Source organism: Dipodomys spectabilis, unplaced genomic scaffold, assembly GCF_019054845.1.
Source record: "Dipodomys spectabilis isolate Male_0828 unplaced genomic scaffold, ASM1905484v1 ptg000322l, whole genome shotgun sequence".
Classification (NCBI taxonomy): Eukaryota; Metazoa; Chordata; class Mammalia; order Rodentia; family Heteromyidae; genus Dipodomys; species Dipodomys spectabilis.
The window spans coordinates 617,641-624,392 of record NW_024870999.1 but is presented as its reverse complement, the minus strand read 5'-3'; positions in this window follow the sequence as shown (position 1 = coordinate 624,392).

Genomic DNA, 6,752 nt, shown 5'->3' with positions numbered 1-6,752 from the left:
GATAGGAGTCTCATGGACTTTCCTGCCCGGGCTGGCTTTGAACCGTGATCCTCAGATCTCAGCCTTCTGAGTAGCTAGGATTTCAGGCGTGAGCCACCCTTGCCTGGTTTCCTCCCTCCCTCCCTCCCTCTCTTTCTCTCTCTCTCTCTTTCTTTTTTAAAAAAATTATTTTATGGGCTGGAAAGGTGGCTCAGTGGTAGAGCGCTTGCCTTGCATGCATGAGCCTTGGGTTCCATTCTCCAGCACCACATAAGCAAAAAAGAAAAAAGCCGGAAATGGCGCTGTGGCTCAAGTGGTAGAGCGCTAGCCTTGAGCTGAAGAGCTGAGGGACAGCGCCCAGGCCCAGAGTTCAGGCCCCAGGACCAGACCCCCCCCCCCAAAATTTATTTTATGCCTTAAATCAAGGGCTTCCCCCCACCCCGGTTTTATCTAGCACCTTACTTGGTCTCTATTCATCGGTTTTAATTGGTTTCTATATTTTTTCAAAGGTATTGGTGGGGAAAATGGCCAATACAAATAAACAATATTACACACACACACACACACACACACACAAACACACTTTTGCATTTCTATTTTTTTTGTTTTTTTGGAGGGGTCTGATTATGGGGCCTGAACTCTGGGCCTGGGCGCTGTCCCTCAGCTCTTCAGCTCAAGGCTAGTGCTCTACCACTTGAGCCACAGCGCCACTTTCAGCTTTTTTCTTTTTGCTTATGTGGTGCTGAGGAATCGAACCCAGGGCCTCAGGCATGCAAGGCAAGCATTCTACTACTGAGCCACCTTCCCAGCCCCTTCCATTTCTATTATATGAGTGTATAATTGATGAGTCAAAGGAATACATATTTCGAGTTTCTTAAGATGTTGCCTAATTACATGGAATTGTAAAAATTTACATTTCTATCAACAATGGAGAAACTTTTTTTTATATCCCTTCTAGCAATAGAAGTTAGAGCCTAAATTTTTGATAATCTGAAAGATATGAAGTAATATCTCATATTTTAATTTTCATTTTCTGAATACTAATAATTTTGTGCCTTTTTTCCTATGCATGTTGTTTATTTAAATATGCCTTTTATGAAGTACCTTCTGATATTCTTTGTTCATTTTTTCTTTGGTTGTTTTTTTTTTTTTTGGGTCCGGTCGTGGGGCCTGAACTCTGGGCCTGGGCGCTGTCCCTCAGCTCTTCAGCTCAAGGCTAGCACTCTACCACTTGAGCCACAGCGCCACTTCTGGCTTTTTTCTTTTTTTTCTTTTTTTCTTTTCTGTGGGTCTGGTCGTGGAGCCTGCACTCTGGGCCTAGGCGTTGTCCCTCAGCTCTTCTGCTCAAGGCTAGCACTCTACCACTTGAGCCACAGCACCACTTCCGGCTTTTTTCTTTTTGCTTATGTGGTGCTGAGGAATCGAACCCAGGGCCTCGAGCATGCAAGGCAAGAGCTCTACCACTGAGCCATCTTCCCAGCCCCTCTTTGTTCATTTTTTTTTCTTTTTTTTGCCAGTCATGGGGCCTGAACTCTGGGTCTGGGCACTGTCCCTCAGCTCTTCAGCTCAAGGCTAGTGCTCTACCACTGGAGCCACAGTGCCACTTCCGGCTTTTTCTGTTTATGTGGTGCTGAGGAATCGAACCCAGGGCCTCATGCTTGCAAGGCATGCACTCTACCGCTGAGCTACCTTCCCAGCCCCCTCTTTGTTCATTTTTCTATTGGGTTTGTTTTCCTTTTGCCTAACTCATAAAACCTTTCTGTTTATTGTTGCTTTTAATTATTCATCTCTCCTATAGAAATCATTTATCTTTTGACTTTATTTTATCTTTTGCCATACAAGAGTTTAAAAAATTGTTACAAGATAAATTATGTCTATATTTTCTTTTATAGCTTTTGAATTTCCAATCTTGCTTTATAAAACTCTCCCTCCCTCTATATTGAACACGTAGCCACCTAAATTTCCAAGATTGTTATTGTCTTATTTTTTACATTTGTCTTTAATCTGTAAGAAGTTTATATTCGTATATTGTATAAAATTGAAGTCCAGTTTTATCTTATTCCAGATAGAAGTTGTCTTGGCACAATTTGTTAAATAATCCATTTTTTCATAGAATAGAAATAACTAATATCTTGTATAGTAAATTCTCACATACACACACACACACACACACACACACACACACACACACATACTCCATCTATTTCTGGGTTCTTTATTTTTTTCCACTGATCTATTTATCTATTCCCATGTCAACACGAAATTGATTTAATTATAGTAGGTTTATAGATTAGTCTGATATCTGGGAAGACAAGTCTCTCATAATTCCTTTTATCTTTTTCATATTTGTGCCTGCCATTCTAAAGCCTTCTATGTAACTTTAAGATTAGTTTACTAAAATTTCTCTCCAAGTAAAAACTCTCTTTTCCTTTTTCTTTTTTTTTTTTTGTCGGTCATGGGGCCTGAACTCTGGGCCTGGGCACTGTCCCTCAGCTCTTCAACTGTAGACTAGTGCTCTACCACTTGAGCCTCAGCACCACTTCTAGCTTTTTCTGCTTATATGGTGCTGAGGAATCGAACCCAGAGACTCATGCATGCAAGGCAAGCACTTTACCACTGAGCCACCTTCCCGGCCCCCAAACTCTCATTATTCAGTTAAAAACAATTTTTTTTGTTTTTGGTCGTTTATGGGGCCTGGGAGCTGTCCTTGCGCTCTTCAGCTCAAAGCCAGTGCTCTACCGCTTGAGCCACAGCACCACTTCCCGTTTTCTTTTTTTTGTTTGTTTGTTTTTGGGTCCGGTCGTGGGGCCTGAACTCTGGGCCTGGGCGCTGTCCCTCGGCATTTCAGCTCAAGGCTAGCGCTCTCCCACTTGAGCCACAGCGCCACTTCTGGCTTTTTTCTTTTTGCTTATGTGGTGCTGAGGAATCGAACCCAGGGCCTCATGCATGCAAGGCAAGCACTCTACTGCTGAGCCACCTTCCCAGCCCCCACTTCCCGTTTTCTAGTGGTTTTTATTGGAGATAAGAGTCTCATGGACTTTCCTGCCCGGGCTGGCTTTGAACTGCGATCCTCAGATCTCAGCTTCCTGAGTAGCTAGGATTACAGGCGTGAGCCACCGGCGCCCTGCTCAGTTAAAATTTTTTTATTTTATTGTGAGGGGATTACACTTATATGAGTAAGGTAATGAGTGTATTTCTTCTCTCTCTCTCTCTCTCTCTCTCTGTTTTTTTTGTTTGTTTGTTTGTTTTGGTCCAATCGTGGGGCCTGAACTCTGGGCCTGGGCGCTGTCCCTCAGCTCTTCAGCTCAAGGCTAGCACTCTACCACTTGAGCCACAGAGCCACTTCCGGCTTTTTTTTTCTTTTTGCTTATGTGGTGCTGGAGAATCGAACCCAAGGCCTCATGCATGCAAGGCAAGTGCTCTACCACTGAGCCACCTTCCCAGCCCTCTCTGTTTTTTGTTGCCAGTCCTGGGGCTTGACCTCAGGGCTTGGGCACTGTCCCTGAGCTTCTTTGGGTCAAGGCTAGCACTCTACCACTTGAGCCACAGTGCCACTTCCGGCTTTTTCTGTGAATGTGGTACTGACTAATAGAACCCAGGGCTTCATGCAAGAGTGCTAGGCCACTAAGCCACATTTGCAGTGCTCTCTCTCTCTCTCTCTCCCTCCCCTGTCTCTGTCTCTGTCTCTGTCTTGCTTGCTTTTCAAGGCTTGAACTTGTGCTTGCTTGACTTTCTTGTTCAGGGCTGGCACTCTCATTTGAGCCATGCTTCCACTCCCGGCTTATTGCTGATTATTTGGGGATAAGAGTCTCTTGGATTTGTCTTCTGGGACTAGTTTTGAATTAGGGTTCTCAGATCTCAGCCTCTTGAGTAGTGGGGGTGGAGGTGGGGTTATAGGTGTGAGCTACCAGTACCTGGTTTCAGCCTAGGTTTTGCTATTTATTTTAAAGATGGAGTCTTGTGGATTTGTTGAACCATGCTGGCTTCAAACTCAATTCTCCAGCTCTCAGCTTCTTCTCCTTTGCCTTTTCCTTCTCCCTCCTCTCTCTTCCTTCTCTCTTTTACTCCCTCTCCCCCCTCTCTTTCTTTCCATCTTGTGTGCTGGTACTGGAGCTTGGACTTAGGGCCTGGGCATTAGCTGTCCATTAGCTTTTTTGCTCAAAGTTGGTACTCTACCACTTGAGCGATAGCTCCACTTACATTTTTTCTTGCTGGTTAATTGGATAAGAGACATAGGGATTTGTCTGTCTGGATTGGTTTCAAACTGTGATTTCCAGAGCTTAGCCTTCAGATTGCACCTGACTTCTTTTTTTTCTTTTTTTTTCTTGTCGGATGTGGGGGCTGAACTCGGCATGGGTGCTGTCCCTCAGCTCTTCAGCTCAAGGCTAGCGCTCTACCGCTTGAGCCACAGTGCCACTTCCAGTTGAATGAGTTCAAGGTTCTGAGTCCAAAATTTGTTACCAGTAGAGAGAGAGAGAGAGAGAGAGAGAGAGACAGAGACAGAGACAGAGAGACAGAGAGACAGAGAGAAAGAGAGAGGTTAAGGGCTGGGAGACGTAGGTCACTAGTATAGCCTATGCTTGGCATACTAAAGGCTCTGGGTTCATTTCTCAGCATGCAAAGAAAGGAAAAAAATGTTTTCTCATTTTGCAGTTATTAAGTTTGTAAAGTTTGACTAATGTAGGAGTGATGAGATGAGGGTACAGTGAGATGCTGGCTGGCTGGCATTAGTGGGAGGAGCCCTTGGGAAGTCATTTTAAGTCTGTCATCCAAGGGTTGGGATTGACCCTTAATCTTTAACACAATTTGATAATAGTCAGATAATCCCAGATTAATCTGAGGAAAAAATGATGCGCTATGCACTTAAGATTATAAACATGTTCTGACTCATAACGCTCATACTGGGAACTTATTCTAAGAAAATAAGCCCTCAAAGAAGGAAACATCAGTAGGCACAAAGAGGATAACCAGAAACTTATTTATAATGGTGAAATATCGGGCTGACTTTGAACCATAATTTTCAGATCTCAGCCTTCTGAGAAGCTAGGATTACAGATATGAGCCACTGGCACCAGGTGATGGTAAAATATTGGAAGCTAGCCAACTGTCTTTAACTGACAGAGTAGGCTTGTCATGCTGTGGTTCCTTATCTAGGATCTGTTTGGAGATATAAGGCAATGGAGAGGGTTTAAAAGTCAAGCACATCATGATAAACAAAAAATGTAATAAGTGAAACCTTTAGAATAACCAGCATTTTAACTTTATTCATAAAGCTTGGGACTTCAAAGTATCAACAGAGGATGCTGAAATATATTTTGCTTTTACTTTGGTCAAATGACTATGATCTGATTTCTAAATTTCTATATTTGAAGTCTTTTGAATTAGGAGTGTCTTTTTAGGTATATAATTAAAGCCTAACAGTAAAAATAAATGTAATTCAGCAATATGATTTAAGAAGAAAGTTTTATTTTCTGGATAAGATATAGTTTACTGTATCATATTTAAATATTGCCTTATAATGGTAACTTCTGCCAGGTGCCAGTGGTTCATGCCTGTAATCTTAGTTACTCAAGAGGCTGAGATCTGAGGATCATGGTTCAAAGCCAGCCTGGTTAGGAAAGGCCATGAGATTCTTACCTCCAATAAACCACTCAGAAAACTGAAAGTGGCATTGTGGCCCAAGTGATAGAATGCTTGCCTTGAGCTGAAGAGCTGAGGGACAGCACACAGGCCTTGAGTTCAAGCCCCAAGACCACCACCACCAACAACAAAACGTAACTTGCTAAAAGAATAAACTACCTTGGGCTGGGAAGGTGGCTCAGTGGTAGAGTGCTTACCTTACCTGCATGAGGTCCTGGGTTCGATTCCTCACCACCACATAAGTAGAAAAAGCCAGAAAAAAAGAAAGAAAGAAAGAAAGAAAAAGCCAGAAACGGTGCTGTGGCTCAAGTGGTTGGGGATTAACCTTGAGCTGAAGAGCTGAGGGACAGTGCCCAGGCCCAGAGTTCAGGCCCCATGACCAGACCCCCCCCCCCCAAAAAAAAAAAGGGTACTGAGAAATCAAACCTAGGGCTTCATGCATGCTAGGCAAGCACTCTATCACTAAGCCACATTCTCAGCCCCTGTCCCCTGATTCCTTACCACTCTGTTACTATCACAGATAAACAATTTGCACTGAGATTTTAGTCTTGAGGTCTGCTCTTTTGGGGGACTGGATGATATCACCTCAGACTGGGACAGAAAGAGATCATAGTGCTATCCGGGAGCAAAAAGAGATGAAAATTGGTGGACAGGGGCTATCTTTGCACAAGAGGAGACCTTGGGCACTTTCCCTCAGCCTCTGTTGGCCCGTGCCCAAGCCTGGATGTCTCCTAAGTGCAGCCAAGGCCTATGCAGCACAGGAGACAGCCAGGCTGGGTGACTGAAGCTGTCTCAGGCCACCCATAGGCCACATGAGTGGCCTTCTGCATTATCAGTAGCTCAGTCTTGGCAATAAAGGCCAAGGTCCTGGCCCATCTGTTGATAGCAGGAACCCAATGGAGGCCTTAAAGGTTACTATCAGGAGTGATCAAGAGGTGTGTGCCCTGGACAAGGCCCAGGTGGTACAGGGCCACCACGCAGGGCTCCCAGTTAGGGCTGGCCAATGAGACAAGGAGATAAGAGAGGAGGGGTTGGGGAGAGCAAGATGAGCAAAGAAGTCTGGAGTGGGCTGTTCCTTCATTTCCTTCCCAGAGGGGACTTTTGTCACTGTCATTCCACCCTAACTGTCCCTT